This window comes from Ceratosolen solmsi, unplaced genomic scaffold (genome assembly GCF_000503995.2).
Source record: "Ceratosolen solmsi marchali unplaced genomic scaffold, CerSol_1.0 scaffold10, whole genome shotgun sequence".
Lineage (NCBI taxonomy): Eukaryota > Metazoa > Arthropoda > Insecta > Hymenoptera > Agaonidae > Ceratosolen > Ceratosolen solmsi.
In genome coordinates, this window is record NW_011948412.1 from 345,922 (window position 1) to 371,060 (window position 25,139).

General features: G+C 22.2%; 1 protein-coding gene across 3 annotated transcripts in view; it reads left to right on the forward strand.

The window, feature by feature from the left end:
* The window catches only part of LOC105365422 (Shaker cognate w), a 48,683-nt gene that overhangs the window by 7,970 nt on the left and 15,574 nt on the right, over positions 1-25,139 (forward strand). The window contains exon 1 of one of the 3 annotated variants that reach the window (XM_011504738.1): positions 11,690-11,730. The exons of 1 other annotated variant lie outside the window; for it this stretch is intronic. The gene's annotated coding sequence lies outside the window, so the exon portion shown is untranslated. Of the gene's footprint in view, positions 1-11,689; positions 11,731-18,719; positions 19,019-25,139 lie in introns of those variants that run through there. One more of the 3 variants, XM_011503963.1, reaches the window with a different exon arrangement.

The following is a 25,139-nucleotide window of genomic DNA, read 5'->3' on the forward strand; positions in this document are numbered from 1 at the left end:
AAGGACAACAACAGATCGACTAATAGACTATAAATACAAATTATTACATCCTTCAAGAGTTAGACATCTTACCATTAATCACTCTTACGTGTGACTAGTTCTTCTACAGCTCCCCTTATATAATTAAAGACACAATTGATTACTTAATAATTTCCATCAAAACATCGTTCACTCTATCAGGTGTAGTTATTCCATCTATCAAGCATACTTGATTCAAACACCATCTTCTCATGCAATCTTACAAGCATGATTGATTGACTACACCAGCTAATATTTACAACATCAGCATTACCTCTACTTTAAGACACAGTAAATCCATAGCATCTACAATAATTCAAGAATACAAGAATACACCCTCCCTACTTCAATAGAATTATTTCTCTCTACATTAAAGTGCAATATTATTATAATCATTTACAAATAATAAACATTGTTTTTACTAAATGCATAATATTTTTCAGCCTTGTCAATTATTATTTCCTTTGAAGTTATCCTGCCGAAAGACTAATCCACTGAACTATTGAATTGGTAGTTCGAGTTCACATAATTTGTGTCCCTCTCACCGGCTGATCAGATCAAGAATAGTGCATCACGCCGCACGCAGTCGCTTTGCTGCGTGCAATTGTGTCCAACTCACCGCTGAATCAGATTTTAAACTACGACATCTCTGTGAGTACGTTAATACACTTTATCTCTTCAATTATTGTCAGCCGGCGGCAGAACCGGCATAAAACAACCATTAAGATTATCGCACACTCTCCAAAAAGAAGTGTACAGTAATTATTTACCTGTGCAATTTTCATTAATTCAACGATTTCAAGGCATCTTGTGTAGTGACACCTCCTATATAAGAAGCCGATCAAGAAATCGTATCTTCATATAAGATTAAAGAAGATTCTACAACATCCATATGTAAATTGTGTAATAAATTGTATAATAAATATATAATTAACCAACTCTCACGACTCTTGTACAGCCCCTACATCTCACTCCTTCCCGAGCGTTTGCTAGAGCGGGCGGCAAACTAAGCTATTGAAGCATTGGCAGTTCGAGCCAAGAATTACATCACTATACTTTCGAACAAACCTAATTATATAATAAATAATAATATAATTATATAATAATTATAACATACATTTAGATGTTTTCTACCAATTGCAATAGCAATTTAATATTGTTTATTTAGTTTAAATAAATGTAAACACTTTAAACATAATTTAAAGATTAATTAGAATCGTTAATAGCCCTAAATGATTCAAACCTCATAATATATAGTGAATAAACAATTTTAAAAAATTTATTTATTATAACTGGATTATATTTTCATTCTAATTAAATTCTTATTATGCGATAACGCTGCAAAAAAATATAAGTATGAGAATATGCGTAACGAATTTCAAATTAATAAAATATAATTTATAATTTAGGCACACAAGGAAATTTATAAGTTGAAACAGATACTAAAGTGACATAATCGTAAAATTGTTAATCCATATTTGAATTTCAAAGGTATTTCTTCTTAAGTACTCATGTATAATTAGTAAAACATGCAAATGCATATATTTCTATGCAATGAAGCCTAATGTTGAAATTCTTGTATATTCATTTCTATTAAAGTAGGTTAATGTACTTCTACTTTTACTTTTTAGTTTCAAATAAGCGGGCAAACATTTCCACTTAGCTTGCATAACATATATCTAAATAGTTTTGAGATCACAAAATAAATATACATAAAATATAATCAAATTATATTATAATTTTCAAATTATATAAATACATAAAAGTTATTTTAATTTTTTTAAATAGTTTTATATATACATGATTATACACAAGCGTCTGATAGATTAATTTTGCATTTTATGTTATGTAAATTTCATTCAAATTACTTAGTTTAAGAAATGCTAAAGTAAAAGTAGCTTACCAATCAGATAATAACAAGTCTATGTGCATATACATTAATTTGATTATAACTTTAAATTTTTTTATACTATAAATTCACGCCTATGTATTCATGGATAATTTATAAGTATCTTTTCATGTCTATGTTTTTTTTCATATTTTTTCATATATATATATATTTACAACTTATTATAAAATTATTAAATTTTCTGTTTCAAGGTTTTTAAATTAAATACTAACTATTGATGATGATATTGAAAATATTAAAATATGAAAATATTAAATTTTAAATATATAATTAATCAACTGCTTAAACTATTACCAATAGTGCTCTATTTATATTTACTATACAATTTCAAATTGTAAATAATAGTAAGTCATTGACAATCAAATCATATTTGAATTTCATTTGAAATTAAAACTTTTTATTTATATTATATTATTTTTATTTACTCTTTAATGTATACAAAATTTATATCAAAAGTTTTTAATCATTCTAAATAATTTTTTTGCTGAATATCAAAAAGTATATGAGTATTCATGTGCTGATGTTCATTCTGTCATTTGCTTTTAAAAGTAGTAAGTAAGATCATCAATTTTCAAGTTTTTCTATTATACCGAATGATATGTTTATACAATGACGATGTGAACTAATATATAAAGAATATTGTGTTCTATTTCTAAATTTTAAGCCAATTAATGGAAGAATTTAAACACTGAAAATGTTAGTGAAAAAAAAAATGAGAACAAATAAATAATGTTTTGAAATTAAGTATATGGCTTGGAAGGAGTACGTGATAGGATTATTGAATGTTATTTATAATTATAATTTATATTATATAATATAATATATAATATATAATATAATTTATATAAATATAATTTATAATTATAATATGCATCATGCGCTTCGAAATAGTTGAAATCGCATTATGAAAAAGCGATTTCCAGAGTTATTCGTGTCTCTTTACTTAAAACGCTTAGAGTTGGAGATCTATCCAAGGATCAGTGCTATTCCGTGTCCCATAACTATTATTAAAAGCTCATCTTCACATGAAGTAAGACGCAAATGCATCCGTGAATAACCAACTAACATTGTATACTTTGATCTAAATGAAAAGTATAGAAATAGAGCGTAAGTTCTTGTACACAACAATCTTATGGTATTATAATAGCTTTATCATGCCTATAATTAATCCAAATGTGTATCCTTTCCGTTGAATGAACTTGATGTCGAAATGAATAGAGAGGAATATTGCGTGCAAGGTGATTTATCATCTCATATCTCAAATGTTCTTCGTGCATAATATCTCCTTGGGGAAAAGCGTTGAGCCTAGAGAAATGCTTAAAGTGTGCATATTATTTTTTCAAATGAGTCACCTTTATTTAAAAAATTACCAATCTATTAATTTATATAAAGAATTATGTGTAGCGTAAAATAATCAAAGAAACTTATTACAATAGGATGAACTATTAAAAAAATTCAATTTAATACATCATTATCATTATTGCGAGTATCAACATTTTCAATTCTATTATACAATTTCATAAGCTTCATGTAATAGCTTAATCTTATATTGTCATAATTATTTAAAAAGACGAATTAAACTATCGAAATAATGAACTCAAGTTATTAAAATGCAATTATAGACAGATAATAAAAAAAGTATTGTTTTAATTATTAGTTAAAAGAGTAGCTTCATAACAACAATCTATCTAACGTTTTATTTATATTGATTGCTTGATAATATAATTTATTAGAAGTCTTTTGATGAAAAAAAACCTTTCCCGTATACTTTTAGATTCATCAAACTATTTACGTAATTATTTGAGGCTTTTTAAGATGAATATTTTTTCTTTTAAAAAATATTAAAGAATTATGATATGATTAGTAAAAGAATAGAATATATAATTAAATCAAAGGAAACTATGTAAAGATCATTATAAGTATTAAAATTGATATTGATATTAATATTCAATGTTATTTATCTATATATATAATTATAAATATAAATAAAGGTATTTTAAAGTATGTTTTCATAAACATAACCTACAATGAACAGACTAATATATAATAATAAAAATGTAAAAATTTGTAATAATGAGGTTGAATGCGGCCTCGACACTAACTAAAATTTTATAACATTCAATACGTTATACTTAGTGTAAGTTCTTATTATTAAAGTAAAATGTTGACTTAATAATGACTGAAATAATACAGATCATAACACAAGATTATATTGTTAGGTTTCATTTTTCTAAATAAATGGAAAAAAATTCACTTTCAGATATGTAATTAGTAATTAACATCTTTTCTATCTAAACTAAGTGATGAATATTGAATTGTTAGAACTATTGCACTTAACTTTATATTAAACTTATGATTTTTTTGTATGTCTATTTATTTTAAAAAATATTTATTTTAATGAATAATATTATAATTATAATAAATAAATCAAAAGCATTAAAAATATAGATGAATTTTAATTAATTAGTTGCTTATGAATGTATATGTAGAACAAATTGAATGATTTTCATGATATTTATATATTGAATTTATATTTTTTATGAAAAATTATATTTAAAACAAAGCTATGCTAATGATAAATAAGGTAATACAATTATTTGTGTAATGCTAAAAAATAATTTGAGAAATGTCCTAAGAGGACAAAGCAGTGATTAAAAATTCATTGTTTAATAATAATTTTTAATACAAAATTATAATCTATAATCTTAAGAATTTTTCCTTTATTCCCTAAATAAATGAAAAAACTAAATCATTCAATCAAAATTTTAGATTAATTAAAAAAAAATTATTTGACTCGTTTAGACAATATTTGTTCGGGATTGACGCAGTTTCCACGAATTTAAGAAAAAGTGGGTCGTACGCGCTGTACGGCGCTCGGCACGCGCGCCCGGACCGGGACGCGCACTCGGGCGAATGTTTATAAACAAAACTTAGCGAGTCCGAGCAAGATTTACGACATGAAATCCAATATACTATAAGATCACAAAAAGGAAGAAAGCCTACGAAACTTCTAGAAGCTTCGTTTTCTAACGCCACAAAGAAGTTTTCGGTATAGCGATAAGTGGCGGCACTGTTGCCGGCATTGCATCCTGCTACATGTATATTTAAGGGCAGCTCCCCATGTGGCGAGCTCATTGTCATCCTGCTTCGTGCTCACTAAGCTGTAATTGCCGCTCAGTGTTTTTAGCCATAAATTCGGCAGCCTAGTAAATAATATATGTGTGCATTATTAAAAGGAAATTGGCAGATTTAGAAGTGATTTACAGTGAAGCCAATTGGAATAGTAATCAAAGGGAACATCAATTACGCAGAAACTTACACACCTTGTCTGCAGCTCACAATGTACATTTTTTTTTATTAATAAATAAGCTAGTTACACCTCGCACACGAGCCGATCAGGCAAACTTACGGTCTTTCTCTCGAACCAACGCTTCGACCCGGGAACAGGCCCATAAGAGTCGACACAAGCGACGCAATTCGTCAAGCACATTGTCAACAATAATCGACTATAAATACATTACATTAAGTCCTTCAAGAGCACGAAGGCTCTTAATTACTCTTGTGTGTGACTAGTCTCTCTACTGCCCCCATAAATAATTAAAGACATAATTGATGACATAATTGACACAAGTTCCATTAAACATCTTACACCATATCAAGTATAGTTATTCCATATATCAAACATACTTGATTCAAACACCATCTTCTCGTGCTGCCTCATGAACATGATTGACTACACCTACTGATATTTACAACATCAGCATAACCTCAACTTCAAGATATACAGTCGTTCTCTCTTCTCTCTCCACAACATTGTAATATTATCATAATTATTAACAATTTATAAACATTGTTTTACTAAAATACATAATATTTTTCAGCCCTTTCACTTATTATTTCCTTTGAAGTTAACCTGACGAGAGACTAATCCACTGAACTATTAAATTGGTAGTTCAAGCCATAATTTAAACCTTTAAAATCGAACAATCATCTACTGAAAAACTTTGATAAGTCATATGTATTAAATATTACATGTATGTAAATAAATTTTGATGGCTTTGCTTATTTTCCACTGGTTTCGTATTTCTTCATTGTTTTCATAAGTATTTAAGATTTTCAACTATCATTTTAAAATAAATAGGTTTTTTATTTTCATTTTTAGTATTTGTATTAAAATACTAGAAATGGTTGAAAAAATTTTAAAATAATTTTTTTTATCAAAATAAAAATATAAAATAATTATTTTCGTTATTAATTAAGAATTAATTTGTTATTAACTTTATTTCCAGTCTACTTTTCTAATATAAATTATTTTTTTATATCTGCTACCATATTTTTTGTTTTATACGATTGATTAAATAGTTGATTATAAAATCATTACTGGATCAATTAGAAAACCAAAAAAGGAATTTCATTAGCTAACAATTCATTATAAAAATTTTGAGTACGATAATATTTTGTTACTTTAATGAAATTATATAATAATAATTATATCATATTAAAAAGTATATAAAATACATTTTTCTAGAATTATAAGTATTAATCGATTTTTTTAAATAATGAAAATATCATTATTAAAAATCATTGTTATTCATCAAAATTTACAAAAACAGATGAAATTACGTATGGAAATAACAATCACTGATTGTCGGAATTTTCTTTAGAAATTAATTCGGTGTTACACATGACTTATGTATCTATTGCAGGTGAAAATGTAAAGAAAGTCTTTTATAGAGTAAAAGTAAGAGCATCTGTTTCTCAATATATAATTTTATTTATTGTATTTGCATTTTTATTATTTGTTTGTATCTTTGTCTTTCTTATTTTTTCATTTGAGACAGGATGATATATTAAAACTTTTATTTAAAATTCTTTCCTATTTGTTGTTCTTTTTCTCTCTCTCAAATTGTATTTATATATATATATATATATATTTTTTTTTTTTTTTTAATGATATTCCTAGCAAATTTTTCGTTTTTATGTTCAAAATTTTTATTTTATTACATTTTTTATAATTTCCTTTTCTTCGATTATTATTTCAAAACTAACAATCGCAACATTAATTTATTTATAGTTTTTGCCAATTTTTCATTGTTTCTATTTTTGTTGTGATAGAAATGAATTAAGGATAATTTTAGAATCTAATAATATAAGTTAAATATTTTATTATATTCCAAATTTTTATTTGTATGTCTCTATTAATACAGCTATTTAGTATCCTTAAAATATGAATGGAGTTAGGTATGACATGAACGTAAATATCGATATATATTATTAAAACTTTTTTATTATGCGGAAAACCAGATCTGTGTAATATATAACGTCTTTCACATATCCTCATAGTGTGTAAAACATGATCAAACTACGGATTAGACAAATTAATTAAATAAAAATTCTTATCTCGATTATTACTTGTCACTTCAGAAGATTAAATGTTAATTCAATTATATGTAATAATTACACTTTTATTTATCTTCTTTCAAAAATGAACGTGAATTCGAATACGTTTTCAAACAATTCTAAATATTATTCATTGACTAATACATTCTATACATACTAATACATACTAATACAACAAAAGCTATTGGGATAGAAATATTTATTTAACCTATATATAATAAGGGAAAAATCTGAACATTACATTTACTTTACAATATTATTTAATTTAAAATTATTTATTTTTACATAGATAATATGTCAAAGATGTATTTAAAAATTGGGCACACTTATTATTAATATTTTAGAATTATATTGAATTATATATAAATATATTTATATTGTAATTTTATTTACATTTTTAGTCAATTACTTTGAATATTAGTATATTTGATATTCCTTAAAATTTAGACTTTTAAATATTTAAAAAATCATTTAGAAATATATATACAAATATAGATGGTTTTTTTATTTTGATGAGTTCATAATTATATTAAATTATTATAATTTGTGTTTATATTGAACTTGTATTAAAAATATGGAATACATTCTTCTTCAAAAATTTTTTTGGAATTTTTACATACTGTTTTGCTTAATTTCTTTTTCATACTGAATGGAACAAAATTGTTGCTCATTGAACTCAACCAACATATCCATAAATATATCTAAATATATCTAAATTTTAAACAATTTTCACCTTTAATTATACTAATTAGAACAGGGTAATATAATATATATGTAATAGCATTATACTATTAATTAAAATAAATACATTTGCATACACATTCCCGCGCTCGCGTGTATGCACACACACCCACCCACCCACCCACACACACACACACACACACACACACATGAGTGTGTGTTTTCATAATGAAAATATTAAAAATAATTGCTTTGCTATTATTAGGATGTGCATTTGTTTCCTAATAATTGAAATTACGTGTGTGTTATAAATTATAAGTTTTTAAATAAATAAGATTTTATTATTTTTCAAAGATATGTAAATAGAAAAATTATTCATATACATGAATACTAAATTAAATAGCTTCATTGAACATAAACATCTAAAAATTTCAATTGTAATTTCAATGAACAAATTTATATGTATATAATAATCAATTAAATTAAAAATACAGATTTAAACATGATAAATTATTCGTATACAAAATTGATTTAATTTAATTAATTATTAATATTTTATTAATTGTAACAAGTAATTCAATTCTTTAACTTGAAATTTACTCCAAAAAATTATATAAGATAATTATATATTATAAATATAAAAATGTAAAATAAGAGTCTACTAAAAATGAATTTTTATTCTATAGAAATGAAAAGTTATATTTTATTTTAAGTTATATATGTATCAATTTATTATACTTAAAAAAAAATTTTATTATAAGATCGTGAACTGTATCACATTAAAATTACTAAATATTTAATTAATTCAAATGTTGATTGTGTAATGCTAGGATTTACATTCCAAAAAATTATCTTTGAATAATTAATGTTGATTGTATATTGATATAACTGAAGATTACAAGTTATTTTAAAAGACTCCTAAAATTAGTTTTGACATTTTTAAAAATATTTTATAATTATTTTGATTTAACAGAAATTCAGAGAGTTATTTTAAATAGAAGCACATTTATACAATGAACTATATTTAATACTTAAATTTATAGTTCGAAGTATTAAAGCATATTAAAAATAGTTTATTAGCAATTATATCACATTTATAAATTAGATGAATTGTAAAAATTAAATTGTTTTAAACATTAAAATAAAATAAGTTATATTCATTGATAAAAATGATATGTGCTTCAATATTTTTTATAAATACCGATTTTATTGATACCGAATTTTAATATAACTATAAAATATTTACTTATTTAATACAGATAATTTATAATAAGTGGAATGTATATTAATAAATAATTTCGAGAAACAATTTTTACATTTTAAAAGTAATTGACAATATTTTAATATTTCTAAAATGGAATTGGATAATTGACTAACTATTTGAATCATTTATTTTAAATAATATAATGTTTAAAAAATTTCTCTATGAAATTTAAAAAATATGTAAATTAAAAATTCAAGTTATATTCATTAATAGTATTATTAATTTGATAAAATATATTTGTATTAATGAAGAGATTCATGTAATTTATTAAAAATTTATGAAAGGATACTGTAATAAAAGATATTCTATAAGCATACAATAGATTTTTTTATAAAAAGAATTAACAGATTACATATCTTAATGAAATCGTGAAAATTAATAATATTTATTATTTTGTAAAGTCAAAACTTATTGTTAGCTGATAGTTTTAATAAGTATATTAATATATTATCTACCAAATACAAGTAAATGCATGTAATATAAAATTTTAATTTAATTTTAACAAATAATAACAATTATAAATTGATATAATTTAAAATGGAATCAATCTTTAATGTATTATGAAATGAATAATTACTAAATGAAAAGTACATGAATAATTATCAAATTTTCATTTTAATTTACGATGTATAATTACTTAAAATAATGATATCATTATAATAGATAATAAATAATAAATAAGGATCTTTTTTCGAAATGGTTTATAAAAGAGATGTCTCGTCAATTCCTATTAATTAACTTAACAATTTTTAATTTTTTAAACAAAGTGTCATACAAAATTCAGTTATTGAAAAAATAAAATTTAATATTTTTTATTGGAATCATATAGTCTGTTCTATAAATATTTTAAATAAAATTATAAAACATAATTTATAATTAAAGCTAATCTAAATTCATTTTTTTTTATATAAATGATTTGAAACTATAAATATTTGTGTTAATTCATATATTGGCGATTCTCTAAAAAATTCAACTACTGGCAAATTTTCTGGTATTCATATTGTCCATATGGGTTTAAGCTATTTTAAATAATATATTTACTATCTTTATACTAATATTATAAGCTAATTTAATTTGTTTATAAAAAATTTAGATGTTAAATTCTAAGTATGGATTTTTGGAACTTCTAATATCTTGAAAATATAATTAATAACTTTTATCAATGTATAATAAATATAAAATATTAATATAAAATAATAATATTATTGACTTATATACTTTATAAATTTAAACTATTAATATTTAAGTTTAATTTTATATCTATAATTAATAGATATTATTATATACAGTATTTAACATAGCCTTTTTAGAATATAAGATAGTCTGCTTAGAAATATTTTTTGGAGATTAATTATTATAATTTTGTTATAGCACTATTAATTCAATTAATATACTGATATTGTGTATAGTAATGTTATAAGTATTTATAAATAATTTAAGAAATATTATCAAATATAATTTTTTATATAAATTTTTTTTATTATGTTTGAATAATTCTTAATAATAATAGTACACAATACAAAATATCATCAGTATAAAAATGTTGATACCATACATTATGAAAGTATTTTGTTTTGCACACTAAATATTCTATAATGTACTTGCACAATTTATTAGTACAAATATAAACAGGAATATATCATATTTTATACAAAACAAATAATATTAATACAATACTTATACATTACATATTTTAAAAACAACAAAATATGTGAATTAAGTTTTTTGAACTATATACGTATAATTTAGAATTTTATGACATTATTGAAATTTGAATTACCATAAAAGAAATTTTAAGTGTATTTTCAGAGAATATATAAATAATCTTCAATACAATAATAAAGTAATTAAAAGCTTTTTTTTTTTACTTAAATTGAAAGAAAAATATGAACATTTTAATAAAAGTAAAAATATTCAATAATATATATTTTAAATCTATATATTATACAAAGCAATAATACTAATATATATTTAATATATTTTAGTGTATTATATTTTATTGTAAATCGTCAAATTAATCAAATTTAATTCTTATAGTCATTTTTATATTCAAACTAATTTTATTCAGATTGAAGTTTTAAAACAGTATATTGAATTATGTCTCACTGATGAAACAATGAAAAATAAAAAACATTAATAACTTAATTAATATGAATATTTTATTAAATTACTTTAATAAATGATATTTAATACATACAAATATTATGGAACCTATATTATTAGTGCATATTCAAAATATGAAAACTTAAAAAGTATTTTAGAAAACTTCTATATTATCAAGTTTTGACATTTGTTAGATCGTGGTGGAATATGGAGCACCAGTGGGTTGTTACATACACAATGCCTAAAAATATAGCAGTATACGAAAGCGCAAGCGCCTCATCGATCAGCAAGGGTAGGTAACGTCAGTTTGCTTAGGGGCAGTGTACCGTAAACTCCAAGTGTTGTTGCTATACACGTACGTACATTCGGTTGGTTTACCCACACTGTAGTATATCCTACACTTTTACTTCTTATGTGCATTGTTGTCTCCTTATTTTTGTCTATATTTCTCTCTTTCTCTCTCTCTCTCTTTCATACAATTTTCATCTCTCTATAGAAGCTAAAAGAACAGTATATCAAAATGCTGTATCCAGCTTTTCTTTCCACAAAGTAATCTTACTTCATTGTTTTCCTTTGCCAGGGTCCCAGATTCTCTTAATCTCCTCTGTTACTCCTTTCAGTTTTATTACACACGTGCTAATGCCAATACTACTATAGTTGTTTTGAACAATTCACTTAACGAGAATTCTTTTTAGATTTAGATAGAATTAGATTTCCCTGAGCAACCGAATACAAGATCAACTGATATTTCATTTTAGTTTCAGTTTATAAATTTTTATATACTTATATAGTTACTTTCATGAAGTTCGTTCTATAACGATTAATAATTTTAGTTTATCTTACTCATGCTTTATTTTTTTATACATATATTAGTATAATTAGTTTTGATTTAAGAAAGCCTTTTTGAATATATAATATAACTGTATTATATTAATTATGTATGCTTGTAATTAAAGAAAATTAATTAAAAATATGTAAACTAACAATATTTAATTATTCCACAATAATCGATTAAAAATTATATTAATTACTATACTTAATTATATATAAATATAAGCCATATATAACTACTAGAATAAAGATATCCCTTGGGATACTTATAAAACATGTGTTTTAATAAATGCTGAAAAATAACGTGTCGATATATTTTATGACATAAATTTAACTATTAAATCAAGCCTTTTCTTCTTTTTCAATTATTTGAGCAATTTTCATTAGATAAAAATTGAAAGTATATTTGCTTTAACATTCATTTTTATGACTCTATTCATCGGTTTCTTTTGGCGTTAAGTTGAAGCAGAACAATAGCATAAATGACAACATTATAAAATTTATATTTTATCAATGCAAAAACATTTGTATTGCGTATTAATTTTAAAACATTTTTTTATATAAAGATATAAAATAAAACATGAAAAGTTTAAAGTAATAATTAAAAAATTATCAAACTATTCTATTATCATTCTATTATTAAAATCTTTCAAACAATATCACATTATTTTTTAATTTTAATTTAATGTAACCATTCACTTCTTTATAAGCAAATGTTTAGATTAACAATTTAATATTCGAAATTTTGTTTAATAAGTTGAAACACTATAATTTAATATGTCTAAATAAAATGATCTTAAGAAAAGGATTAAAAATGAAAAAAAGAATTAAAAAGAACAGATAACAAAGTAACATGTTAACATAATCCATTTTTCCAAAGAGATGATCATAATATTAAATGAATATTAAATCAGTTTTTAATTTTAAGATGTATTAGTCAGCAGAGAATTTTGAATGATAGATTTTATATGCAACTTAGTTTTATTAACTTTATTTGAAACTTTAAACTAATACTAACTAATACTTCAAATTAATTACTTCAAATTTAAACTATCATAACTGACCAATTTCTAGGAATTCATAGTTATATTTATTATGCCTCGACGGTCTAACATTATTTTTTGATAGATGTACTGATTTTTGTAGATAATTCAATAGTGTTCGATTCAGAGTTATTTGCAAAACGTTCAAAACATATTGGTCCTCGTGGGTTATTGTTGTCAATTACTCTCAATTCGAAGCAACTTAATTCGAAGTAAAATATAGTAAATTATAGATCTTCAAATAAGCTTAACATTTAAAACTATCTTTCAATAAATGAAATAAGGAAACAAATTTTTATTTGAAATTTGTTGTTGACAAATTTTCTATAAATTCATTATGTTTTTTAATAATTTATTTGATTAAATTCTATCTGAACGCTGAAAACTGAGGCGTTATAATTCATTAAACTCAAAATTTTGATCAAAATTTTGTAAATTAATAAGAACACACTTGCATGTTGTTAATATAAATTAAATAATAATATATGAATGGCAATAATATAAATCAAAGTAACAAAATAGGTAATATTATATTGAACTTCCTAATGTTTCTTAATACAGAATAAATAAACAAGTTAAATGATTTTGTCATGAATTTTTTTATGTGATATTTGAATAATTAATTCAATTCTAGCATGCCCATTTCTTATTGTTAATACAAACGATGTCGATGAGAGAAGATTATAAAGATTAGATAATCCTGCTAAAAATATATCCATAGCTCTTCGCAGTTTATGACAATGTGAAAATTATTATTCCATTACTACTGTTTTATCTTATTAAAATTACAATTGAAGTAAAAATTAATGCTAACATTAAAGTAAAAATTAAAATTAAAATTAAAATGTAGGAATTACAGATATCATTATTTATTTAAATTAAATGTTAAATCTTTTATTAAAGAAGTTTTTTGTATAAAAAGGAAAAGAATTTAACTTTATTAATATTTAATCTTTGATAATAAATTTTTAAGGTACATATAATATACATTCAATAAAATTCCAAATAAAAATATTTTAAATAAATAATCATTTTAATAATTTCAGAAGAAATGCGTTTATATTAAAAAATAGAAATCATTTTTATAAAATATATAATCCATTTATTAATAAATTAAAAAATATTTATACAATTTCATTCATAAATACGATATTTTTATCACTTAATAATATAAATTGTAAGTTCTACAGCAAAAGTTATTATAGATTCATGTTTAACTATACATGTTTCTTTCTGAAAAATAGAATATTATTTGTAAAATAAAAAAAACAAAAATTGTTCATAGATTATCTAAATTTGCTGTTCAATAAAAATTTATATTAAAAGTCAATTATATAAAATTTTTTTTCATTAAATTAATTAAGCAATGCTATTAATTCAATTCTTTATTAGATGGTTATTATATTCACAATTTATATCATAATATTAACGAATACAAATTTATTATACTAATCAGTATTAAATTAATTAATAGTGAAATATACTATCAATAATAATGTTTGTAATTAACATAGTTTCAGTGTTATACTTTTATTAAAATATTGAAATATTTCATCAATAAAAAAAAAATATTTATATAATGAATATTCTGTCTATGATAAGATAACTGACTTGTTAGCAAACGTCAATAATGATGCAGGCAATGAAAATAGAGAATAAAAAACTTTTAAAAAACTTATCTAAGAACATTTTATAAAAATAATTTTTATGTTAGTGTGTACTCAATTTTACTGCATTAAATAAATATCTATCATTTATTTGAGTTAGAATATTATATGTACATGCCAATCTTTAAGAATATATGCTATTTATAATAACTGAGAATATTATAAGTAAACGCTAATCTTTAAGAATTTATGCTATTTATAAATAAGTATGTATATTATTAGTATCTAAAATTAATTAGTATATTTTATGATTCTCAAGTAGAAACTATATAGCAAATCAATATTTTGAAGGTATTATTTTTTAAACATATACACATTCACATTTTAATTATAAATATGATCGATTTATCAATATTTACATATGAATAATGATCAGTATTGAATCAATAACATGAATAATGATCAGAATTGGATAAAAAATAGAATAAAAAATAGGTTAAAAAAATTACTAAGAATTTTAATATTAATGTTTATTAATATGAATTATTTGGGATTCGGTTTATATAAAAATTATTTTTTTTTATGTGATAATTGTTTTTAATTTAATTGAATTTAATTTAATAAAATTGTTTTTACTGTTTAATTTAATACATTTATTATAATTGGGATTATGAGTTTAGGAAAGATTAAAAAATTTTTATGTAAAGTGTTGAATTCATATTATTTTATACAGAGATCTATAAATTTTTTATATATATGGAACTCTTTCACAGAATAACAATTAGTAATTAAATATTAATTTTATAAAAACTAAAATATTATATTATTACCAATTATATATTAAGATATATTAATTATTTATTAAGAGCTTATAAACTTGAAATTTATAAATTTATAATAAAATGTTGTAATTGAATAAAGTAAATAAATATTACATATAAAAAGTGTTTTATCACGTAGTAATTCACAAGTTAGATCAATCTAACATTTTCTAGATTTCAAGTTCAATTATAATATGTAAAATTTATAAATTAAATTATTAGCATATTTATGTATTATAAATTTATTTTAATTGTATAAAAGTTCCCAAAGTTAAATTTATAGATAAAATTTTATACGAAACTTAGCAGAATATTTTATTGATATATAACAAAAAAAACTTTATAAACAGAATATACAGCTATCAATATTTCAATCATTTTGGTAGTTCAATACTTTTAAAAAGTAAACATGTGAAAATAAAACATGTAGATTTAAAAAATAATAAATATAAACAAATAATTCAGATATTATTTATTATATAAAACTTTAGAAACTTCTTTTATGATTCATAATTATTAGTTTGATAATGTAATATACAAACCATAAAGAGGTTTCGAGTGCTGTTTTTGTTTGTTTCTAATTTTTTCATTCTTAATTTTATGTTTTGCTATTTAAAAATTTCGTAATTTTTCAGTCAAATCTAATATACAAGTTAATTAATTGGTACGTTTATTACAAAATTAAATTTTTCATATTTATTTACACAAAATAATATATGGGTATTCTTTTGAAAAAATAATTATAATATTCAGAATTCTTTGTTATAATATTGGTTAATTTTATTAATATGAATATATACTTATTCAAAATTATTTATCTGTTATTTATATATTCTTATACTATAAATTATTAAATTATAGTCTAATAAACGATATGAAAGGTAGATTTAAATAAAAATTGTATTAAGGCATGTTTTTTATACTAATTAACATTAATTAATTCAATTAAAAACTAGTAAATTCAGCTTCATTTATTAATATACTTGTATTATTTTAAATACACAGAAAGACAAAACTCTTCCAGCCAAAATTTTTATATAATTTTAAGTTATTCTGTATTTAGTATTGAATGTTTATTAATAAAAACTATAAATATTTAATAAATGAACACGTACATTTTATGTATCAAATAAATTTTTTCGTTCAAATTTATTTTTATTTCTGTTTTTACTTCTTATTAATTAATAATTAATTATTATATTAATATAATTATTATTAATATATAATTATTATTATATTAATAATAATATTAATTAATAAATTAAAATTTTAAATATGAAAAAACTAACATAATTTAATACTATTTTTTTCCTGAAATTAGTATTTAATAATTTATGTTATACGTATTCAATATTATATTATAATCTGCATACATTTATTATAATGATATATATTTATAAGAAACAACTTTACCTACAATTAATTAAAAATTATATAATGGTATTATTAAAAGTATTATTAATAAATACAAACTATTTATTAATAATGTATTAATATTATCATAATTTTATAATGCGAAGTTAAATATTGATAGAAAATATAGAATATAACATTCCATTTGTATATACTATTGGATAGGATATAATAATTTATAGAATTTTTCGAATATTTAATGAAAAACATTTCATAAATAAGTACAACATAAATGCTGTTTTACAATATAAGTCTACGCTAAGTTACAATAAGTTATATAAAAAGTACAATATATAGAATATTATTGCTAATAAAAGCTTGTTATTTAAAATTTACAGACTTATTTTAATATTGAGAATTATTATTTAATTTTAAAAAATACAGACTTTATTAAATAATAAGAAAACTTTATAAAATAGTTTGAATAAAAAATATTTTCTTAGCTATTAAATAATATTCTGAATAATTTCTGCGATTAATAGAATATTTAGTTATATAGCAATATTTATGGTTTATGTACTTAATATAGTAACTACATAAAAATAAAAAAAACATGGTCGTACTCACATGTTTACATGATATTGTGCACTTGTATAGGTAAGTTTATCCATTTTTTGATAAGTTATTCTATTCTTACATTATTATCTTTTATTAATGAACATTTAAATATTTCAATGTTAACATTTAAATTTGAAGTATTTTTTAAGTACAAATTTGAAATAGCTTCAAAAATGAAATTTTTTTATACAATTATTACTTAATAATTACATTCCAAGTTTTAATTTTTTAGTAAACTTTTTAATCTTCTGTCAATCATAGACAATTTTTTATGATATATATATATATATAAATATATATGTAAAAATTATTGAAACTATTATAAAAATTCGAGAATAAAACTTTTAAAAAATAACAGTTTCGTTGATCCTAATTTTGTAAACGGATTCGTTAAATTGTGGAATCGGTATTAGTTTTTGTTTTTAAATGAAATTATTTAAAGATTTTATACACTTATTCAATCAATAATACATAGTTTATTAAAATATTAATGCGCCATGGAAAGCTATCTTTTGTTAATGTTATTTTATATTTTTTATAAGTTTTATCTCAATTTCTATTTGTATCATATAACTATAAAATTTCAATTGATAAAATAACTATGAAATAACTAATAAATAATGATAAATCACAAAGAAAAATGACTTCAATTTATTACAAAATTAATTCTAAGAGCTTTTTAGGTTAAGTAAGTTTAAAATAAAGAACTAATAAACAAAGAAACCATATAAAATAGATAATACGAAAAATATTATGTTTTATTAAAATATACATGTCATAATAATCCTTTTACGACAATAAAACAAATAAATAAGTTAAGTTAAAAAATAAAAAAATAAGAGTGATACAAAATGAGACAGAAATAATGGAAATAAAAAACAAAGAAAATTAAGAGTCATAATGTTAAGTAGCAGGCTAGTAGATTTTATATTTGCAAAGTCGACCTATGATTAAAAAGACATAAGGGTGTATATATTGGCGCATGCTCAATCTTACAATTCTCGTTTTTCTATCATATACATGCAAGCAATCGTGTGTACGAGGGTGCATGCGCACCACTTTAAGTGAACACTAGCGGGGTCACTCACTATATTCTCGTATATATCTCAGTCTGCGTCTGAACGTTGGTTTAGCTGTTTATTTTTGTGTATTAGCTTGTAGGTATTTTGTGCCGTGGGCCCCTTGTGCGTCGCAAACTGATGAGCAAGTCTACTTTAGCCTTTTAGTACAGCATGCGAAAACGTAAAAGTCAGAGAAAGCTTGAGACAAAACGATAACTTTCTGTGAAAGACAAAAAGTATGCCGGTCTTACCGACTATACCAACATGAGGAGTAATAGGGGCGACAGGATTACGACAACAAAAACGACGGTGGGTTCTTAAATCACACTGAATTTTAAGTAGTCAGAAATTGCATTGAGGCAGACTAGTCTATACATCAGTAGTAACAAATCAAACAATATATCGATCATTTAGTATACAGAGCTCTGTGTACTCGCAGGTTCACTGATGCATGTATATACATATATATATATATATATATATATATATATATTTATTTATATACGTATGCTCACATACATGAATGCACGCCGATATATAAGAAATATATAATTAGTGTATGTATACGTGCGTGCCTGCGTGCCTGCGAGTGGATGTGTGGCAGTATATGTGTGAATACGCATGTGTGGGTGTGGATGGGTGTGTGTGTGTGTAAGCGCGTCTACGCTAATAGGCTTTTTATACATAGCATGCGTGTATGCGAATTATCGATTTTCGCGCCTACAATGCACGAGGGCGCTTCTGACGTCAGTCATTACCAAACAGTAAATTTCGATCGTCTCGAGGCATTCTGCATTCTTTTATGTGAAAGCATATGCATTAAAATTAAAATTGAAAAGAATGAAGATTTTTCCTGAGCTTACAATCAACGATTGCTATAGATATTTAGGCTTGTTGAATACAACATATTAGTTTAATATTAGAATTATTCTTCAAAATTAATTAAACACAAGTAAAATGGCTCTAAAATTCAGATTCATTAGATTCAGACTCATTCAGATGTATTAAAATAATACATTATATTATTCTCTTGTAAATAGATTTTAGTTAAAAAAGGTATTATGAAAATTAAAAAATCAAATTCTCTTGAGCAAATGTTGACCTTTACTGATTCTGGTTATATTCGACTAATAAAAAAACACTTTTTAGTGCACAAATTTTTGCTCGCTCTGAAACTTTTACTAGCTTCTTTTCTAAAGTTTATTCTTTTCTCATTGTCTTCATTGGTTTGTATGCATGTTATCAGATACAAAATAAAAGAAAAATAATTGCATAGATACAACTACGCTCTACTCTACTTAAAAGCTTCAATGTGCATACATAAACAAGCACATTGCTTTTAGAAAAGTTTTTTCAGCCTTATAAATCTGTGAAAATATTTATCATACATAAAATATTATATTTACATAACGATGATATAATCGTTAGTCATCGTGTTTTATTATAAGTACATTAATTTTTATATGGTTAAACTTAAAATGTAAATTCATAATATACATATATAATAAAATTTATAAGAAAAACATCATCATTAATATTATAATTATAATTATGATTAAACTTACCTAAATTCATTCGATTACTTATTATTTTTATATAAAATTTCAATAATTATTAAATACCAGTAAAAAATATATAAAATGTATAAAATAATACATTTAAATAAATAAATATAATAGATAAAATTTCAATTGAAAAACAATTAAATTTTGAAATATATAATACATTTGATATGAAAATGATGCTTAATACATTAGTATAAATTATATTCACTAATTTATATTACACTTCTTGCAAATCTAACTCATGTTCTTATACTTCTGTAAATCAATGGTGCGTACCTAGTTTCTATTTAGGATATATTTTTTAATACATTTTTATAGTTAATTAGTAATAAATGACTCCATTTATTATTATTATTTCAATATTATAATTCTTATATTTATACTTACAGAGTACTTTACAGGCATGTTTACTTCCATAAAATTTGTATACAAAAGTACTACGTCATTGCCATAGAAATTTGAAGAAGATACATAATCGTATACATTTATAAACATATGATAATAGTATGAGTTTATGTATCAATTTATGTTCAAGTTGTTTTATTATTATAATATTAATATTCTTGTATTCTTTATTTTTAATAATAAGTAATTATTGCGCATGTGTTTGGAATTATTTTTATTTAAATACTCATAGCAGAAATGAATCGAAAATTAAAATATATTTAGAGTAGAAAAGATACTAACTTATACCTACAATCTTCGTTAAAAATGCAGTGATTGTAACTACATTATCTTAAATCTGTGATTTAAAAATAATCTTATCTTGTACTTTGTATTTTTAATATTATACATTTTCAACTTCATTATTCATATAATCTATAAAATAGATGTACAAATATCTATGTTCAGACGTCGTAATGCAGTTGTTTCATCTTTTCAATTAAATTTCATTTATCTACATGGTGTTCAGAAAATCCTTTCAAATCTTTTCCAAATATTTTTCATATTATAATATCATACAGATTATTAATTGCTTTAAGACTCTGCTTTTTTTCTAACATATTTATTTTTTATATTTATAATGTCAATGTATAATCGATTTAAGTGAACTTGAAAAAAGAAATTGAATAATGTAAACTTAAATGCAAATCTTTCATTTGAATTTAACTCAATAGTATTCGAAATATATTAACAGATTATCAGTTGAAATGATTTAGGCATTAATTATATAATACAAATAAACACATATTTTGTAGATACTAATTTTAAATAAAGAACAATCATATGCATCACCTTGCAAATATAAATAAAGATATAAAATAAATAAATAAATATCGTATTCTTTATTATCTTCGATCAAATTTATTTCAATTAATGGATAAATAAAATAAGCACGTTAATTATTTTTTGCCATATTGTATTTTAAATAAGCTAAAACTTAAATATCGAACGAAATATGGTTAGAATAAGAGTCAAAACAAATATAATACTTTTGGTAGGTGAAAATATGAATGGAATATGAACAGATCTAGTACTTTTATATTACAAGAGTAGCATAAATGTAAGATGAACATAGCATATAGGCTATTAAAAATAGCATGCTTAAACGTAATGTTTGTTATTAATTGTTATCATATTAAAGTTTTCTAACAAATCCACCTAGTGGTGAAGGTAAGTTTTCCGAGATTTACTGAACATTTGTTTATAAAGATTTTTCAAAAATGTTGAAAATTTACCTTTACTTTTTACCGTCTATTCAAGTAAAAAAGATTTATAATATTGTTAGGTTGATAATCGTACAAATAATTTTGAATAATTTTGAATAGAAATGTTATCACCTCTATTACCTTTTACAAATTGACATAATTTCATTAATCGGTTCATTTTAAAATAAATTATCAAAGATAAGATAGATTTGTAAATTTATAAAAGACATAGATATGTGTGTGTATGTGGGTTCATACAGTATTATTCTACTGCTAATCCAAATACAATTACAAGTATCCCTACATAATTTATCGATGCCCTTATGAAATTATAATGAATACATTAATTAAGTAAAAAAAGTATCTCTGAAATATTTTTGGGATACTTTATATTTGTCTTTTACATTGTGCGAACAATTATTTTAATTACGCTTTAATTCTATATTTTTTTATAAAAATCTACCATCAAGGCAATAATAAAAATTAATTATATAAAACATATAATATATTTATATAAAATGAATATATTTAACTAAAAATTATGTATTTAATTATTATAATACCTTTCTATTAAATCTAAACAATTAACAGATTTCTATCAATAAAATGTTGTATTTTGAAAATTAGTTACAGTACTATTGTAGTTTTATTTATTAATTTCCTATATTTAATATATATTAAAAACATGTATTATTGAAAAATTAAAAAAATTACTTTTATTAAAAAGAAATTTTCGTGAAAGGTTTATTAAAGTATTTTACTTATAATATATTATGCTTTTCCTATAATATTATTTCTGTATAATTAATTTTAATAAAATGTATTATTTTTATTTATGCTGTGCATTATTATGTAAGTGTATTTTACTAAAAATTGACTCTATTCGTCTGTTTTTGATAATATTAATAATATATACGTATATGCATATTTATATGCATATATACACATATATACAAATTGTTGTAAATTTCATATTTAATTTTTTGACGTCATATTTAACGATGAATTTATTAACTACTTTTATACTTTATCGTTACATCTTTTGTTTACTTTATCTTTATTAAATTTTTTTTCTTACTATCCTATCTTTCTCTTTCTTACCTCTTTTCTTATTTCAAATTAATATAAATTAATAACATTTATAATGAAAAGTCATGGATTTAGATTATTTTTTTATAATTTATTTAAATTAATGTATTCTTTAAATATTAATTATAAATTTTCTTTAATTTGAATTACAAGTTCTAAAAATTTTATAGTATTTCTTAACTAAACGAAATCATTAATTAAGAATTTTCTAAATAACTTCTAATACTTTGAAAGAAGATCATCGAATATATAAAGATGAATTTGAAAATGTGTATAGAGTAATATACACAAAAAAATTTTGAAATAAGAGAATATTTTCACATACATTTACATGAAACACTCATCACAATTAGAATAATGTAGATTAACTTTCTATTCATGCTACACAAAAGATTTGGTCTTTTGAACTATTATTTTAATAGTTTCTGAAAAAATATTTGGGGAAAATCATCACCTGATAGTTGAGAACCCACATTGTTGACTTTTTGGTTTTATGTACAGCTTTCTTGACAGATGTATTTCATAAATATTATATTTTACTCCTATCATATTTTATCATATTTTACTTAAACTGAATTTACTTCAAACGGTTTATAATAGTAATTTTTTTCCTTTTTTATTTTTATTTCTGTATATGTATATATATTTCAATTTTTTTATATATATAATATAAAATAAATGATTAATTTACTATTTTCGAAAATATTACTATAGATAAATTATTAATAGTAACATCAATTTTTCTACGTAATACTAACTTTACGTTACCATTTATCATAAATTAACAAATTCAATAATATAAGATTATCCTATTTCAAATTAAATTTAATACGTAAGCATTATATTTACTGCAATATCAATGATATAATAAGCTGATTCTTTTATATCGATTACTTAAAAAGACGTGATAAATTACCTGTATTTACCGTAAATCTTATCTCTTTTAATAACTTAATAACTTAGTTTATAAACAAATAATATTTTATTGATGAATTTAATAAAATATTACAATATATAGCCTGTAAATTCACAAAATGATAAAATACTGACAAGTGAATACTTTAAGATTTATATACAAAATTAAACATTTTTTAGATAAATATATTCATTGCTCTCCTATCTGCTGCTACTAATTTAATATAAATAATTGGTCGAAAAACGAAAATGAATAAATATTTTTTTTAGATGCAAATACTACACTCGTTGGCATTTATAATTCTATTATATTATTGACTCACATTTAACACTAGAAACTTTTATAATTAAATTAAAATTTTTGTTAATTAAAATTGTTTATCATTATTACAATCTAATTTTTTATATATTTGAATTGTTTCATATTAAGTAATGTAAATAATATGCCAAGGAAAGTCTTTTATTCAATTCAGATAGAATTAAGTATGTAATATAAATTAATGAAAATTGAATAAAATTAAATATAACTGAATGATTCAAACATATAAATCTTAAAATGATTAAAATATTTATAATAAATTTAATAATTATTCGATGAAAAATAAATAAACCTAAATTCTTCACGAATTTTTCTCTAACACTGGAATAAATATACATAAATTATATAGAAATGGGTATAAGCTCATGCCTTAAAAATATTTACCAAATATCTCATTAACTAATCCATGCAATACATATACATATATATGCTTGCCTGGGATCAGACTAAAAGCCTCCCTGAAATGGTGGATGGAGGCTTGCTGGCAATTGGAAGGGACAATACAATAATTCAACACTGCCTTTGAATGTAGTTTTTCCCTTTATTGAATATAATAATATAATAAATAGTCAGTGGTCTATTGATGTAGAATTGAATGTATGATGCGATGAATAGATGAGTTTCTTCAATTAATATGAGCGACAAGAATCCTGTAAGTGTATTCTTGATGGCTTGGTGCTTGATTCTCCTACTCGTAGTTATGAACTCTCAGTGGTAGTGGGAGATTCGCGCTGTAAGGGTCAGCGATGATGCCGCCTTTGCCTCTGCCAAAGTCTGGAGCGGCCTGTGTGGGGGGCGCCTGTATCACGTTACTGATGCGGAGCAGTAATGATGCCGTTGCCGCTAGCAAAATGCTCGCTGTGTGGTTTAGTGGATAGAGGATATCCGTGTCA